This window comes from Pezoporus occidentalis, unplaced genomic scaffold (genome assembly GCF_034315485.1).
Source record: "Pezoporus occidentalis ecotype Australia unplaced genomic scaffold, CSIRO_AGI_Poc_V1 ctg29, whole genome shotgun sequence".
Classification (NCBI taxonomy): Eukaryota; Metazoa; Chordata; class Aves; order Psittaciformes; family Psittacidae; genus Pezoporus; species Pezoporus occidentalis.
In genome coordinates, this window is record NW_026914829.1 from 6,653,960 (window position 1) to 6,669,976 (window position 16,017).

Sequence of the window (16,017 nt, forward strand, 5' to 3'; positions counted from 1 at the left end):
ATTTATCACTATTGCTTTTCAACAAGACATGGAAAACTCCAAAGGGAGATTTCAGCCACATAAGGCTAAATGTAGTTTGCCATAATATAATAATAATGATGAAGAATAATCTGTAGTTTTTAATTACTTGTCAAAATCCTATTACCCAACAAAAAGGTAGAAATATCTGTTGCCAGTATCACACCTAAGTAAATTCTTAATAATAATAATCACAATAAATTATTACTTAATGGCTAAAACAATCAAGAAAAAGCCCCATTCATAAGCTCATTTCTATATCATCAGCTGTAATGTTGATCTCCCAAAGAAAACATGAATGTTCATTTTAATTTCACACTACATTAGGAATACAGGTGTAAAAAAAATCTACCAAATAAAAAGTGACATGTTCTGATGGGAAAACAAATATTTTTCATTTCCATAGCAATATTCAAATAATTGAGAGCAGATATGGTTAAAATTTTTAAGGGGGAGGAGGATGTCTTTGTTTTTCAAAGCCTGGTTAACCCAGCTGTAGACCGATAAGGGACAACCATGGTTTGCATCTAGTGACCCTTGTAAATAAATCACCGTTATTTGGGAGATTGGAAGAAATGGATAGAAAAGTTCTGTCTGATGTCATTCAGCATTTGAAACTGTGCATTTTATTAAGTTATTCTCTTTTTAGTGGAACTCCCCATTGCTTTGAAAAGAAGATAAGTTGAAATATTTGTGGGCCGGAAGTTTGGGCAAAATACTATTTATTAAAAGCAGTAACGAAATACTCCTTTTTACCGCAGCCCTTGATACTGTATGGTGCCTGGTAGAAAGTGCCAAAGGTCAGATGGTTAGGAGGCTTCATCCTCATAGCCTATAAATCTAATTCTTAGGGCATTTCAGATCAGGATTCTGTATAAATTATACTGTTGAGACAAAACATTCTTGTTGTCAGACAGGTGATTTATGGAAATAGTTTTCTTCATTGAAGATTAAGGTTATAAAATCATCCTAACATTGACCAGCAAAGCTATGGTATGGTCATAAACTTATGACATGAAAAAAAGACAATTCTTGCAATTTAGCATGTCAGAAATTCTTTATATTCAGGTATCCCCAAGGTGGAAGATGTATCTGCGTGCAGGCCAGCTTTGTGAACAACAATCACTTGCTCATTTGGAGCCAAGACTGCAAAAATTTCTGGCTACACTTCTGTGTATGGGTTGAAGAATGGCAATAATACTGATAAGAAGAAAGACAATCCTGAAAGACCATATAGCAACAATAACACAAAAAAGTACAATTAATGCCTTCTTTTAAAGACAATGAGATTGCTTTCAAAAGTTCATGGTTTTCTTTCTACTAATATCTCCAGAGGGCTTAATTTAGAAGCTTAATAGCCTACCCTCTCTTTGTTCCTTTTCAGAGCTTCCAGCCTTTTATTTGCAGTAGCATTTTCAGAGTATACCCAAGAACTTGGTATCTCAAAATTATTATTAGAAAATAAAAATAAACAGTAAACACTTGCTCTCCCTGTAGAGATGTGCAAGCTTACAACAGTTAAGAAGTATCTCAACTTTTCACTGTTAAATTTTAACAAACTTGATAGCAGGAGCATTATTTTTAACAAACCTACAAATACATTTCTCAGGTAATACTGCCTCAGAAACCACTGGTATGAGAATACCTGTGCAGACCATCTGAGCTCTTTTTGTTTGGGATAAAAATAGTTACCAGTGACGTGTGATAAATGACAGGTTTTTTATGTTTCTATCGTCTTGTTTTCTGATGTATGTCCTATGACAAACACAATTCTTTCATTTGCAGTCCTGTGTTTCTTGCTTTGACTTCCCTTTCCCCTTCTCTTTCCCAATTTTCTAAGAAGTTCAAGTAGATGAACAAGTGATATGAGACAATCTTTTCTTATGTGGTTTTGGATTTTACACATTCCTGGCATCTTTGAAAAATGGCCAGGAGACTTCACTTCAAAACTGAAGATGCTGCTCTAAGAAATCATTCTAAAATCTATGGAAAGAAAAAATAACAAAGAGGAAGGATTTGAAGATGACCAAAGGATGATCAGGTTCTGGCTAAATCTAAAATCAAGAAATCTGTTCTCCCCTGAAAAGCTGAAGAACCTAATACATGTTCAAGCAGTACAATTGTATCGGCAGTTTGTCAATGTGATCAGTAGCAGCATTTCAGAGAAAAACACTGGGACCACACTATAGGCTTATGACCTGCTCATGTCAGCAGTTTGTAAGGGGAGAAAACATTCATTTCCTCTGAAGCTAGAACCTCCATTTCCACGTTTGACTTCAGTAATGATGAATTACAACATCTTGGTTTGAGGCTTTAAGTCTTAAGCGAGTGGCGTAAATGCTTACATGTTTGCACAAGCACTGTAAATAACCAATAATAGTTTTCTCTTATCTGCTGGGAAATTCAAAATCAGGCAAACCCTCTTTATACATATATATCTATACTGCAAAAAGCTACTCTTCACAATCAGCCATAGGTACTAAGATTAATAAGGTAACAGTACCACGATCAAGCTTCTGGTTGATCCAGTCATACAGTTTGAGGTGAAAATACTCCAACTAAATTAAGTCTGAATTCCTGGAAATAATGTGAATAAGATTTCCTCTACTTACCTCTATACCGAGTTTAACTGTTTTTACTTCAGTTATAATACAAGCTGGACTCCTGCTCAAAGAGGAAAGGAGGATCTGAGGTTTTAGCCCAGGGAATATGAAAACTATGCCTTTGAGATTTGGTTTTGTGTAAGAAACCAAGAAGAAAAGCATCAGGGAAAAAGAAAAGCAGATAAACAGGACTTAGGGGAAGGCGGAGAGAGACTTGTGTCAGCAGCTGCAGAGTTCAAGGTTTTCACAGGGACTGGCAAGCCCAAAGGAACATTTCACTGATGTGAGGTTCCAAGCAGAAGTGCTGCCGCCAAGTCACAGCCAGAAGTAGATACCCTACAAGTTCTTTTTAATATTTCCAGTCTATTTGCTAATAATGATGTAGTCTTGACTGTCCAGCATGTAAAAAAAATTCTGCTTCACATAATCTACGCTTTGTCATACCTCCAGTATACAAATATGAGTACTATTCAAGCCCAATATTAAATGTATGCTGCACTGCAACAGCTGTCTGGACCTTTTGAAGTCAAAACATGCTGTGTGGGTTGATGTCTAACTGAATTATATTAATGCTTCCTGTTTCGCAGAATAAAAACTCACAACATGGGATAGGGAATGAAATTTAATGAAATTATATACAATAATCAATACTGCAACATTCAATGTAATATAGAATAATTTCGCAATAATGTTGCCTTTTTCTTTGTTCTGAATGCTATTTAAACATTGGCAGGTGGCCTTATCTTTTGCCTTCTCTATCAGCCGACATTTCCATTTTGCTTCCATCCCAAAAGAAAATTCCCAAACCATCACGTACTACAACTTCTAATTCTATTTTTTTCTAGCATAAGATGTGGCAATCAAAATGGGCAGTGAAAGGACTGTTTAGCATGACTACTAAAAATAGGGAAGTTATTTTTGACATAGAAAATAAAATAGTCAAAATATTTTTTCAGTAGATTATTGCTATTAAGTTTCATATTTCTTGAAGAAAGACAATGTGTCCAAGATGACTCATTAACAGTGGTAAGGAAGAAGTAAAATCCTCTAGCAGTAGCTCAGAAAAGCATATTATAGTACATCTGTCAAGTGGCTCTTCTTTAAGTGTGGCTGAGGGGCCAGAGAATGATATGACAAAAATGCAGTATCACCAATAGGTTATTTAACCCTGCCAGCATGCAAAGGAAAAGCATCAGCAATAACATAAATATTCACAGTGGAAACCCTTGATGCTTTCATAATTTAGATTTGACCTCAGTGAGACACTTGGCAAAAGACTGTTGTGTTTCTCTGATTCTAGACTTTCATGAAAGGACAAAAGCCCTCTTTCATCAACCCTTCATTGATATTGGCCTATACAAACCTACAAATGTTTGATAACTAGGATTTTGCAGACTAGAACTGAAGCACACTGGCAAAGCTGCTATGTGTAGAAGTCACTATGGTTACTGCCTACACTTGCTTTGCTTCCAAGAAAATCTTTCATTTCCATAAGCATTAAAATTCACCAAATGCACCAAAATTATTCAGACAAAAAAAAAAAAATCTCTTTGGTTTATAAGCCTTTTAGCAGTGTTGCTTTTATCTTTTTAAGTTTAGACTCTTAGCTGAGGTATATTATTATTACACATCTGTGTGTGAGGTCAATTATTGCAGCAGAAACCTTGTAGTGGAAATGCTTTGTTAGACCCCATCTTCATCAGTGTGTGTGGAACAGCTCTCTGCTCTTGGCCAGTGCAAAGCCGAAACTGAGAAAATGTGGTAGAGGATGCCAGAAGAGAAGCAGTAGCTATGGATTTAGCAAGACAAACTCTGAAGAATACTTAGTATTATTGTAAATCTTCCAACTTCCAAGAAAATTAAAAGTTCATCTTCCCTGATTAGATTCCCTCTATGTTGTAATAACAAATAGCTATACATATTTGTTTGGTTGGTTTTTATTTTGCTTTATCTTACAGTAATCAGTATGATTCTTCCTTTCAGTATTTGTATATAAATGTCATACTGGCTAGGACTTGTAATACTTCTTGAATTCATTGTCATTTTGGTATACCATAAAACTGTTCTTTAAAACTGTGTCCAGTGGTTGTGTCCTTGACAGTCACTAAAAACATTTCTTACTTTTACTGTTTTACTGCAGGTAGCTTTCTACTTAAGTTCCTCCCAGCATGACAGGTGATTATGCTCCCTGCTATTGCTTGTTATTTTGAAAAGCTTCCAGAACCACCCTGGCTACTGCTCCTACCTCTAAGTAGCCTATTCTTCCTCTTTTCCCCTCAATACCTCCTTACAGCTAATTGCCTCTAGTCACCAGGTGACATATCTGACAGAGGTAAATCAATGCACATTTTATCAGTTCAACTATTTCCCTTTGCTTTCCCTTGTCTCTGATTTTATTCATTAACCCTTTAGGTCCAAGTTCTTAATATTACTCTTTATACTCTCAGTGAGGTCCTTTGAGAAAGTTTCACTGAGAACATTTTTCCTCTTTTTTCAGGAAGAGTAGAGTGCTCACTGGGAACGGGACATGCAGATAGAATACTTGAAACCTTCAGCAGAAATTACACTGAACTATAGCTATAGTTGGTAAAGAAGCAATGCCATCAGAGGCTTGTTCCTACTGCTGAATCAGGATATATAGCCCCCTCAACACTCAGTTGCACATAATCTCTTCCAGCATTGCCAGCCCCAAGTACATAAACAAGACCCTCAAAAGTCACAGGCAGAGCCTTACCAAAATCATAAATGCTTTCCTAAAAGACAGATATGCAAATTTCACTTAGTATTCAAATCAGGTTTCCAACCTGTAAGAACTCTGAATACTGTCTGCTATGTCATTACTTTCTCAGCTCATCTGAAAAACAGCTTTTCCTGTAATCCCTCATTTTCAGACTAACAGACTTTGGCCAATGCATTAAATGTCGCATGAAACAACAAATCAGCAGTGGTCATTTTTTCACGCATAATTTCTATTTACAGCAACTAGGTATATTGAAGAGGGAGGAAAGTATTTCCTAGAAGTTCAAAGGACTCAGCTGCGGTTTAAAAATTAATCCACTGCCTGAAATCTCCAGTCTTCAAGGACAAATATGTCACAGGGCAACTACTTCACGCCTTCAAAGAAGTCATCATTATCTATTTCAGTCATAGAAAGTGATATGAATAGTTCTGAACAATTCTCTGCTCTAAAGTTTTCAAAATAAATAAGAATGTGAAAGAGGTTTTCCTTCTGATGAAGTCTTACTAAATGCAAGTGTGCCCAGGTTTTGGCAAAAGTAGAATAGCATTTTAGCAGGAGCTTATAAAAGCTGAGTAACTGAAAGGTGATATACCAAAAAGCTGATATTTATTGGGAGGGTGCTGCTGTGACTTTTAAGATGTTCTCTGTTACTCTTGCCTAGCTACTTGTGCTCCTGTCTTCTCTCCTGGGAGAAATGCCAAAAAAATAAAGTGACCTCTGTGTACCAACTATTAAGTTACTTAAAATACGTTACAAGCTGGTTGGCACAAATACATATTTTCTTCTGTTTTTCAACACATATACCCAGTGCAATGAAAATTCACAGCCCCAGCTTCTTGGGAACCAGTCAGCCCTAATTACGGTTTCACATAGGGCATCAGCTGCAGCTTTACAAGATATGGCAGAGTATCTTAATCCGTAAACAAGAAAATTTATAATGGGACAATATTTAGACAAACACAGACCTTGTTCCAATTAAATTAATCCAAGTTAGGGATCAAATTACCTGTAAAGCTATAAATTATACTTTAGAAATTATTCAAAGTAAAGCTACAAGCATACAAAAGACATGCCTCTGCTTTACCTAAAGCACAGACACATAGGGTGCAGACTCGTCATCATAACAATTCAGTACACAGTACAGAGAAAACACAGCTATAAAAAAAGTCATTATCATATAGAACACAGCTGGCAGATAGACTTAAAGAGACAGGGAAGAAGCTGAGGAAATGGCAACTTTGTAGGCCTGCAAGATCTAAGAGACAAAGTGAGCCACAAGCTGTGAACAAGAAGAGGGAGTAGAGAAAGCCTGCAAGAAAACAGCCAGTGATGGAAGCACGGGAAAGAAGTCTGCTATAAACAGGGAAATCTGCCCTGTAGCCTATTCTACCATACCCACATCTCTAAGACAGACAGAGGAGAGTTTATAATTGTTATCCTATATACTTGAGCTGAGCATCTGCTGGCTGCGGGGCTCTGCTGACCGTTCTTCCAGGGGAAAGATTTCATCTTCTGTCTGTACGCTTGTAGTCAACTCTGCTGTAACACAAGTGGACAGCTCCATCTAGAGGGCAAATATTCCCTCATCTGTTAAAATGGTGTAATTGAGACTCATGTCTTATTTATCCACAGGTCAGCATGTACTCAGGACAGCACTCCAAGCTTGGCAAGGATTTCCATTGGAAGGGAGCAAGCCTCAGCTCCCTCACCTTCTGCAAGGCCTGAACAGCTGAAAATAAACCCAAGCTTTCCCCCAAACCTCTTTCTTTGAATGTTCTCCAACAATAAGCATGCCAGACTGATTTTGTGGCACCCATAAAATGCCACAGATTGAAGGCTATTCTCATTCTGGTGAAGAGAATGGGTTCCAAAGAGAAAGGGTTCATGAACTCCTTACCACTAGCATCTTGTGAGAAATAGATGACCAAAGTTTTTCCCACTAATACACTGATAAACACATCTATATTCAGCAGCAAACAGCATCAATAGTTAATACAAAGTTAAATAAATGTTTTTAAATGGCAAGGCTACCAAAAAGGATGTTTACAATCTTTTCTGTTGCAAGACTTTCTCTACTAAGCAAAGAACAAAGTACTGTGGGATTGAATGTACCTTCAGCAAGTTTGCCAACAACACCAAGCTGTGTGATGCAGTCAACATGCTGAAGGGAACTAATGCCATCCAGAGGGACCTTGACAGGCTGGAGAAGTGGGCCAGCACAAACCTCATGAAGTTCAACCAAGCCAAGTGCAAGGTTGGGGCAACCCCAAGCACAACTACAGGCTGGACAGAGAATGGATTAAGAGCAGTCCTGCAGTGAAAGACTTGAGGGTGTTGCTGGCAAGAAGCTCAACATGACCAAGCAATGTGCGCTTGCAGCCCAGAAAGCCAAAGGAGTTTGGCCAGCATGTCAAGGGAGATGGTTCTCTCCCTCTACTCTGCTCTTGTGAGACCCCACCTGGAGCTCTGCATCCAGACCTGGGGCTTCAACATAAGAAGGGCGCAGACCTGTTGAAGCGAGTCCAGAGAAGGGCCATGAAGATTATCAGAGCTGGAGCTGGAGCTCCTCTCATATAGAGTTGGGGCTGTTCAGCCTGGAGAAGAGAAGGCTCTGGGGAGACCTTAGAGCAGCCTTGCAGTACCTAAAGGAGGCCTACAAGAAAACTGGAGAGGAACTTTTTACAAGGGCAAGTAGTAATGGGACAAGAGGGAATGGCTTTAAACTGAGAGATTTAGATTACATATTAGGAGAAAGCTCTTCACAGTGAGGCTGGTGAGACACTGGAACAGGGTGTCCAGGGAGGCTCTGGCTGCCCCATTCCTGGCAGTGTCCAAGGCCAGGCTGGACAGGGGTTTGAGCAACCTGGTCTAGTGGAAAGCGTCCCTGTCCATGACAGGGAGATGGAACAAGATGATCTTTAAGGTCCCTTCTAACCCAAACCAGTCTATGATTCTATGATTCTACTCTTTTCTAACAATTGATGGAACAAATATCTCCAGCAACATACTAATTATGTTAAGGAGCCTGAAAGCACCAAATCACACACATTAAAATTGATAAGCAAGTCTAACTGCATACTCTCCATTGTTGGGATGTCAGGTCTGTGCCAAGCTATTTCATAGAAAAGCTCCTCTTCTCCACTGATCAGAAATTTAAAAAAGCCTTTGAGTGGATGTCTCTGAACTCCCCTTTCTCTCAGTCACAGGCCAAAACACGTATCACAATGTCATTTTTTTAAAGCTTCATTCCAGTGCAGCTTACTGTACTTCTGTAAGGGCTTATTCAAATAGGCAATCAGTTATATCAATATTGTTCTTCCTGTTCACTGTTTTCAGGCTGACAGGGTATGTATCACCAAATATGCACTTTTTATAAATCAATATATTTAGATTCAGACAAGCTGTGTATCTGAGCAACAGTACAGCAAGGAGAGACTGTTGTCTATGCATTACATTTTCTCAGATTACTCATTTATTATACAGTAATGTTCTAAATTTTACCCATCACATTGTCCTGGTGATTTTTTAGTAAAGGAGAAAATTTTGACTTAAACAAATTTACCTGTTTCATAATGATGCATTCTGCAAGTTAAGTATAAGCAGCTAATGTGAACCTGTGTAAAACTGCCTAGCTGATTACTGTAAGCAAGACATGTTTGTGGGGAAAAAGAAAAAAAATGAATGTTCCTTTTCCTATGAAGTTCAATTGCAGACCTGGTTACTCATTTCTTAACATATTCTCTTTCTTTGCTTTACCCATTAAGTACGTATTTTTGCAATAAGAATACAAAGCTAAATAAACAGAAGGAGAGGCAACAGATTCTGCAGTTCTGGGTTTGGGGATTTTGTAATGGGCATATATTTATGAAGCACTGGGTTTTTTTAAGGGCTTCATTGCCTAAAACAAAACCAGCAAACTACACAGTAATTTCTTCACTAACTTTTTTCCTGCTTTAGGAATTCAGATCCAATTCACCTTTATTCAATACAAAATTAGTTGCAGTGATGAGTCATATTTTTGTGGTAGCAAAGAATATAAGATACATGTCTATTTATGTAGCATCTGTATAACAGTGTATTTGAAGTTTTTTAAGGTCTCTTCAAACAGAAATGCAAAAGCATGGATGAAAAGCAAACTCAATAGTGGCAAAGAGCCCTGTGGACTCACATGTGTTTGCAAACACATACACATATTATTCAATGGCACTGTATCTGTATAAACAGCCATAGATAAAAGCTGAGTATCAATCAAATGAAAGCACTGGAGTTAATCTCCAAGCAGCTCTACTGATTAGCAATCATTTATGCTCAAAGACAATCCCACCTTGCAAGCTCAGCTTCGTCCCTTGGCTTCAGACTCAGGACAGACCAGCCCTTGAGCAAGTCCTGCCTTTTTGCAGTGTCTGGCTTTGCAGTGTCCGGCATTAATTGAAATTAGTGTCTCAAAAACCAGGGGTCTAGGTGTCCCCAGAAGTGGCATATTAATGTACTGTTGAAATACCCCACAGTCCCAGTCTTTACTTGGGTGGTCCAAAACTGAAGAAGATAGAGGAGAGAGAGATGGACAACAGACTCATTATTTCAGTGAGTTTTTAGAGGCAGCCTTTTTCTGAAACCTTGAATTAATCTAATCGGATAAAAGAGAAGAATAGCTTAGGTCAAGGGACAGTATTCAGGTGAATAAAGTATGAAGGACAAGGTAACATATGTGGAAAGATGGAGAAGATAGTCTATTATGGCATATATCTAAAGAAGTGGCATAAGGTACAGGTAATTTACAAAAAATTAACATAGCCTTCTCTATGTGCCAGGAACATACCATCTGAAAATGGTAGAATATGTGAACAGTGACTTCCGGAAACTGAGCTACAGAAGTATCCATGAGTGCAATCCCAAAACTTCAAATGCCAAAATCAGAAAAAGACTGAGATTATTTCAGTCATTGTAGATCAATGTTCCTGGTCTAAATTAGTCAGCTGCCTGTTATGCAAGATCATCCTCCCTGCTAGTCATTCTCACAGGGTATTTACAGAACACTATATGGGAATGGTGAGAATCTGAGTGAAAGCACTACCAGGAGGAGGCTACTTAAAAAAGAATATACTGCATGCATTTTCAGGCAGACATTTAAGCAGACATTTCTGTAAAGCATTTGCTTTTCCACATTCCATTATCTATGCACACATACATATATACACACATGCATACACTGTATTTACATGTCATTGCAGGCAACATGGGAAAGAAGGAACACATAAATACGTTTAAAAAAATCTTTCTAGAGCATGAATTATTTTGTTACTTAGGGATACCACAGGTTTACTTGGAAATAGCTTCTCCTCTTCGGAGAAGAGCATTTCACAAATCAAGGTGATTCTCTCAAAGCTTATATTGGCATGATTAACATTTACTGGAGTAGAAGGAAGAGGGAAAAAGAAATCGGGGAAATCTGGGTTTGTATCATCCCAGTAGAGTTAAACCTTTTCTCTTCCAGGTGTTTGATTCAATGTCCTGAGCAAGTTGTACACCATCTTATTAAAAAGATCATAATCAAATGTACTCAAGATATTTTAGCACAATGATCTGTTGTTTTCTGCTCCCTAGCTTGCACTATCATTTCCTTACCCTAGCTGGTTTGGGGTTGAGATACAGTTTCACCTGTATGGAATAATTCCTGCCTGCTTAACTCTTCCTAAAAGACTCCTTTTTGAAAAAAAAAAAATAAAAGCATAACAAGTGACGCGAACATAAGGAGAGCTAGCTCAAAAAACCTCTCTAAATTTTGCTGCTTGCATTTTCTGACAGCAATGCTCTGTGCACAGAATTATCTCAATTACTGTTCTACCGATACGTTCCTAAAAATCAGCCAGGGAAGAGAAGTGGTATTCTGATTTTTCATCATTAGTTTTACTGAGTTTTTATTAAGTTATAATGCCTGAATTAAAAAAAGTTTGGATTAATTTTATTTACACAGAATACAATCTGCTCTGCACTGATTCAGGGTCCATCTCACTTGCTAAGGCACAGGATAGGAAACTGGGATTGTTGAACTAAGTGAAAAGTTAGGCTACTTTTGTTTGAAAAATAGCACTTTTCAATAGCACTTGACCAAAAATGAAGGAGCTTCAGCAAAGCCCGCCAAACTCCAAATGGACTGTCTGATGATTTGGCACAACTTGAGATAACTCTGAAAGCAAGTACGGCCAAATTAGTACTTGCATTCAGTTAAAATGAAATGGGCTATAATATAAATAGATCAAAATTGGGCCCAGATACTGTAATTCACTATGCAGGCAGACTGTCAAGTGCAGAATCAGCATGTTGGTGAGCAGAGATCTAATGAGGAAAACCTCTAAAACAAAAAATTTGTTAGAAGAAAAAGAATTGAAATACTGCACATAACTAGAAATATTTGCTAAATACCAAAGACATTAATAAACAATTTAAGGGCAATTACTTCCAGCCTGTAAATGATTCTCAATGTAATGAAAAGAATTTCATGCAACAATGTGTCAAACTGCTTTAGAAAAAGCCCTAAAATAAGCCTGACAACTACGTTTATCCACAGCAAAACAAGTGTTTTAATAAGAATTAGCCAGTCCAAGATGTGGTACATTTCCTGAGCACAACACAAGTGACAGAGAATTTTGGAAGAAGACTAAAGATGAGAGTGAAGGAGCGAAAGGTTAAACATACAAATCTCAGAAAGAAAGGAGTCTTTAAATGCTGAGCTTTTTTGAAAATTGCAGCCTACAATGCAGTTCATGTTTCCTCTGAATTAAGGGGAAAAAAGGAAAAACAAGCATTTTGGTATTCTTAAAGAACCATCTTTATAGAGAAATCTATTTACATTAACATGATAGATTGCATCATGTTATATAAATAAAACCTTATACTGTGACAGAAGGATCTGCTAGGAAAGTCAGAAATTCAATTGAAAGAGATGCTGTGAAAAATCTGCAAACCTGAACACCAAGAAAGAGAATGAAACAAAGAAAACAGAACAGGTTTCTAGACATTTTACAGATAAAAAATATGTACAAATAATAAAGGAACAACAACAACAACAAAAAGCCTTACCATGATGTTTGCACAACTGTGTGTCTGTAGCCCATGCTATAAATGTGAATACCTCCTATTCCCATCATCTCAGCCCCTCTAGTGGCCGGTACCTGAAGATCTTCAGGAGGGACACAATCTGTGAGTATGTACCATTTGCTGCTGCTCCTGTATCTCGTCAGAGATTTTTTTCCTTAACTGTGTAATTTTTTTCTGGCGATATAACTTGTCACCTTTTATTAGCATTTTTGTCAGTGCTGCTGCTGCGTGCATACATTTAATTGCTAAGCAACAAAGAGTAAGCTCTGCACAGCACATTCAATTACTGCATTCCTGGTGCCATGCATTGTTACTAGTGCACTTACATAATATAAAATACAGAAAAAAAAAAAAAAAGGTAAAAAATATTTATTTCTGTTTCCATAGCATCTAGAAGCCATAGTCTGGAAATCAGGCTCCATCATGCTAGCCAGCAGACACAGCGCTAACAACTGAAGGTAAGCACAAGTGAAACGATACAAAGTATAGAAAAGTTAAAAGTGGACCTGAGTTTCCGCATCTGCACTGGTCAAGAGGCTAAATTTAAGGCTCAGAGGTGACTACTCACCTACAAGTAGAGAGTCCTGATTGTCTGACAGTGGGGAACTATTTCTGTGGCTAAAATTCCTCAAATACTTGAGACGTGTTAAGTATGGTGGCCTCAGAGCACTGACTGAGAAGGAAGGCTGGACTAGACGACCTTTGGTAGTCCCTTCCAATCTCAACCATTCTGTGAAAGCAGTAACACCTTGCAAAAGCTTATCAGCTTGGAAGAAGAGATACATCTACACTGTATCAAGAAATAATCTCTCTTCCCTTTCCTCTTTAAGGTGAAAAAACAGGGCAGGCAACATTTTCTTGCCAAAATTTACACTTCGCTGTCTACTTTTCTTATCCAAATGCACATTTGCCCCTGCAATTGAAGGGTGCTGCCTCCAAAATCTAAGATTGGCATGCACATGGATTATTTGAGTTTATCATAAAAGAGACTGCAATTCTGTCTTTCATTTACTGAAGAACAGCTATGCTCACCAAAGACTTCTCTTTGCTCCTGAAATGTAAAAGGACAGTGACCCATACTTGCCCTTGGCATGGTTACTTGCAATTTATACCCATCACAGTCAGTACTGCATTTCTAAATAGCACCTTATCTGTAATATTCAGCCAGAAGAGCAGCTTGGAAAATGAAGCCGTTATTGTGTAGGTGTACAAATTTGCACAACTACTTATACTTCTTATCAGTTAGATAGGAATTAGGGTATTGGGTCTGACTCATGCTGTATCCCTTTGACATCCCCCAAGTAGCCCAAATAAGGATGCAAGCTGGCTGCAAAGAACCAGTTGGGAAGACCCCCAAACTTTATTTCAGGATACTATATGCCAAGAATTATAGCAGATATACTTCAAGCCAGGTATTTGGTCTATCAGTTTCAAGGACCAAAAGGAACACCAGGAAAATAGGCAGTCACTATTAAATAATGGACAGTCACATACACTGTCCTGCCGAACAGCACCAATATTTCCTCTGGGTTCCAACATCTTTACATACAAAGTAACTGAACTTCAATAGTAGCTAATGAGTCCAGCCTCTTTTGGATGTGTTGAGATGTGGGCTGTGGTCATGTTCTGGGCACACCATCCTTTACACTCCCATGGGAAGAGCACACAGCATTCTTCTAAATGAACCACAGCAGGACCTCACAAAGAACATTATCAAAATCCTAAGCTAATTAATTAAAACTGTACTTAATCATACAAAGCACTTCTGCATTCAGCTACTCAAAACACTGATTCCTTAACCCCTGAAATACCTTTGTGAATATATTCTTTTTATTGTTATTTCATAAGAGGGGAGACGGATGCTTGGAGAGACTATATATTTCCAGGAACTACAAAGTCAGATCCTGTAGCCTCTTGATCTAAAACAGATACCAGGGAACCAGTTGCCAATTGGGAGATCCCGCTCCTGCCTCTTCGGTGACTTTGTACAGACTCAGCACAGAATTGAGACAGAGATTAGTGAAATAAATACAGAAGAAAATGTCAGATTTTGCAGATACTAGAAGGAGCTTAGTGATTTTCTTACGATCCAGAGTCCCAGGGCTCTTGGAATAAGGGTTCCACAAAAGGTAGCACAGAAAACAAGTCTCACATCACTGGCTTTCAATATAGAAACATTGAAAACCCACTGAATGAGGTAAATTAATGTCATGTTACATTATAGTTTGTGTCCTGATAACAGTAAGAACTTAATCTTTTTTTATCATTTACCATCCTAACATTCAAAAACTACTAAATGAATATATGTGCTTCTACATTTCATAACACATAGCCCATTTCTGAATTCTTACATTGAACATTCAAGGTTTCTCCTGCTTTGCTCAAGACAGCAGGGTTACCTTGTTTGATGGGATTTTCCCTAAGCATCAACCTAAACACCAAACATGTCTGGGCCTAACATAGTTTTCTTGAATGACACAATTTAATGAAACTTTCAGGGTGCAAGTCTTCACAATGACTCCACGCATAATCGAAGCACTTGGCACAGAACACAGCCTCTGAATTTGAGCTACAGTGACAACATGGGCAATACAACCAAGAAGGCAGGAAAAGAAAGGATACATATGACCATTTCAATCGCACAATTGACAGCACAGTGTTTTGACAAATGCTTTGTTATTCCCACAGTTTTATAATTGACCTTTCATTCCTTCAAAGAACTGTAGTCATAATCTGTTCAGCTTTGAGGAGTTCAAGAGAAATACATACACATTAAGTGTATGCAAGTATACAGGCCATTAATCATAGAATCATAGAATCATAGAATAGTGAGGGTTGGAAAGGACCTTAAGATCATCTAGTTCCAACCCCCCTGCCATGGGCAGGGACACCTCACACTAAACCGTGTTATCCAAGACTTTGTCCAACCTGGCCTTGCACACCACCAGGGATGGAGCATTCACAACCTCCCTGGGAAACCTATTCCAGTGCCTCACCACCCTAACAGGAAAGAATTTCTTCCTTATATCCAATCTAAACTTCCCCTGTTTAAGTTTTAACCCGTTACCCCTTGTCCTGTCACTACAGTAAATAATAACATGCTTGTCCTTCCTAATGTGATTTTACTTTTGGTCAGCCCTGAACTGATCAAACAGTTGGACTAGATGATTGTTGTAAGTCCTTTCCAAATGAAATAACTATTCTGTTCTAGAGTGAGCTACAGACTCCAGGGCAGGCAGCCTGGTGCCTCAGTCCAGCTAGGCAGCTGGACATCTGCACTGGTGAAGCAACAGTTCTGGACTAATGGGACTGGGGAGGGAAGGGAACTTTTTTCCCCCTATAGAGCCCCATTACAGAGCATGCCTCCTTCCAATGATAATAAAAGGGAAACTAAGTCTGCACTTTGCAGGCTCTTAGCCTCTTCTATCCAAAAGAGCACTGACACCAGCAGCAGCATTAGCTCATACTTTGCACATCATGCAGGTTAATGGGGCCAACCTTCTAAATGAAGTATCAAGACAAGCCTTACTGGGCTGAGAAAATCATCTTTTTCTGAAA

General features: G+C 38.3%; 1 protein-coding gene across 15 annotated transcripts in view; it reads right to left on the minus strand.

The window, feature by feature from the left end:
• DLGAP2 (DLG associated protein 2) overlaps positions 1-16,017 on the minus strand; it is a 463,300-nt gene that overhangs the window by 332,817 nt on the left and 114,466 nt on the right. For 6 of the 15 annotated variants that reach the window (XM_062626247.1, XM_062626243.1, XM_062626241.1 and 3 more), the window contains exon 1: positions 12,442-12,827. The exons of 8 other annotated variants lie outside the window; for them this stretch is intronic. The gene's annotated coding sequence lies outside the window, so the exon portion shown is untranslated. Of the gene's footprint in view, positions 1-9,685; positions 9,762-12,441; positions 12,828-16,017 lie in introns of those variants that run through there. One more of the 15 variants, XM_062626245.1, reaches the window with a different exon arrangement.